This window comes from Melitaea cinxia, chromosome 10, assembly GCF_905220565.1.
Source record: "Melitaea cinxia chromosome 10, ilMelCinx1.1, whole genome shotgun sequence".
NCBI lineage: Eukaryota > Metazoa > Arthropoda > Insecta > Lepidoptera > Nymphalidae > Melitaea > Melitaea cinxia.
In genome coordinates this window covers 3,353,914-3,356,341 of record NC_059403.1, presented here as the reverse complement: position 1 = coordinate 3,356,341, position 2,428 = coordinate 3,353,914, and positions in this window count along the sequence as shown.

Below are 2,428 nucleotides of genomic sequence, written 5' to 3'. Positions count from 1 at the left end.
GGTGCTCTCTGAGGCATGATAGTAAGTCACGCAGGAACATAATAATATATAACGCTTTAGCCTGTAATATCCCATACTATACTGGGCACAGGCCTCTTTCCCCATGTAGGAGAAGGATCAGAGCTAAATCCACCACGCTGCTCCAATGCGGGTTGGTGGATTTATTCCTTACGGTGGCTTAACGTGCTCTCCGAGGCCCGGTGAGGAGACCCATAAGGACTCCACAAAAACCCATAATATATAAACACAGACCAAAAGAAAATATTTGTAGAAATGTCATTACTGCTTTGAACAGAAATCGAACGCTCACCCACCGTTGTTGTGTAATAAACACAAAAGTACACCTGGAAAGTTAGTCTTTATGTAATAAACAGTATCATGTAATCTAAAAACTAATTTTATTCATAAAGCGCCATGTTTTGATCAAAGACTGACTTGGCTTTTTAAAAAGTACTTAATTTTACAGTTTTTATAATATTACTAGAAATATTTTTGAAATTTAATTGACTTGTTAGTTAATAAGTTATTGTTCGTAGCCGCACTGAGTTAGTTTCCGCGTGAAAAGTCAAAATTTTAACAAAACGCCAGATCATTGGACAGCCCCGCCGGAGAACAATACAGAAGCTTCCGTTGCCAACCGCGTTGTTACGTTTGCATTTGCAGCTTTAAAACCACCTTTAACGTAATACTTTTTAAACTGTTCTAGGTACTTTCAAAGCGAGTTTTACTTTGTGAAACATAGAAAGAAAAATCTATACTATTATTTCACGTTACCTGCTATTAAAAATACATTTGATTAGAATATATTACATTCAGGCTTCGAAATACTTATATAAGTTTTTACTCATATAATATCGTTTTATGTGGTATGAAAAAGTGACTAACGATTTTATATTTTAGTGTATTTACAATTAGTTATATTTTCTTGAATTATAGTATTAAAACCTTGCGGTTTTCTTCTCCGAAGAAGGGAACTCCGCTCCATAAGTATGTATTTAACGTATAAGATTGTTATTGATAAATAAACTAATTATTGTAAAAACATATACATTTGAAAATAGATAATTTAATAATAATTTAATAATAATTATATTTTGGATTAAAATGAGGTGGCAAAATTTGTATGGATCTTATTCCTTTGGAAGAAGTTTTATTTTGACCGTTTAATTAGAATGCTTTGGAATCTTTAACTTATCTACATTTATACAGGGTAACTTTTTTGAGGAGTTTATTTTAATATTTTCGATTCCACTTCAACAACCAAGATCTAAAATATCAAAAACGTAATTTTATTTTGTCTAATGATTCAAAAATGCTGCTGTTCAAGCCTACTTGAATAAAATTATTGTTGATTTTAAGCAAGCAAAACACAACCAAAGAAAAAACGGCACAACGGTTGGCGCTCACTGTTGTGCTGATGGTTGCAGGTTCGAACCCTGCTAATGACAAATATTTTATAGGCCATACAAATCTTTGTTGTTTGTAGCAGAATAAATTCTACTGAATCAGTCGAGTATGAAACGTTTATTCATTTATTATTATTTAAGCGATCAAATTTGTTTTATACAAAATAAGTGACTTCCACGAAAGCTTGTTAATATATTGTAAAAAATTCTATTTGAAATATTGAAGTGTGAAGTGTCAGTACCCATGGAGCGCTCGTTAGCTACCCCCGGATAACTCACCAATTAGAGGCGCGATAGGGTTGAAAAACACCTATATAAATATTTAGTATTTTTTATTTCATAAAAATGTTTTTTTTTTTTTTCTTTTTTTAAATATAGTATTTAGAGAACGGATACAGCAAAGATTTCTCAAACAAACGCTAAATCTTTTGTTTTTCAATGAAACATGTCAGTATGCAGGTAATGAATAGTTAGTGTGGTCTCAAACAATATTCTTATAATTTGAATTTCTGGTACTGGTTTTCTTTCAGGTGGAGCTTTAACACTTATATCATTTAAAATTTGTTTTACTATTTCTGTAACGGAATACATTTTACTGCAATACTTACTCATTTTCAGAACCATAGTATGTTACTTGAAAATTTAACTTTTGAAAAATATTACATTTAAGTTTCTCGCTGGTAAAGTTACGCTTTAAAAGTACTTTTACAGATTCGTTCCATATTTCTAGAATGCAATTTTTGTAAAACATAATATTTAATTATTGTGCAATAATTTGTTATTAGTCGCCAACCCTAGCCATTTTTTTAATCCTCTTTACATTGATAGGCGTTGAGTTTTCTTTTCAATACATTTAAAAGTTTTACCACATTTTAAAGTCTCTTTTACTTTATTTTAATGCAACACTAGTTTTTAAATACTGTTAAATGCGAAAGGTTTTTTAGACTTAACTAATATATCTAACTTTTTTAACGTACTCATATTCAGTTGTACGTATTTGAATGTTAGGTATCTACTTATCT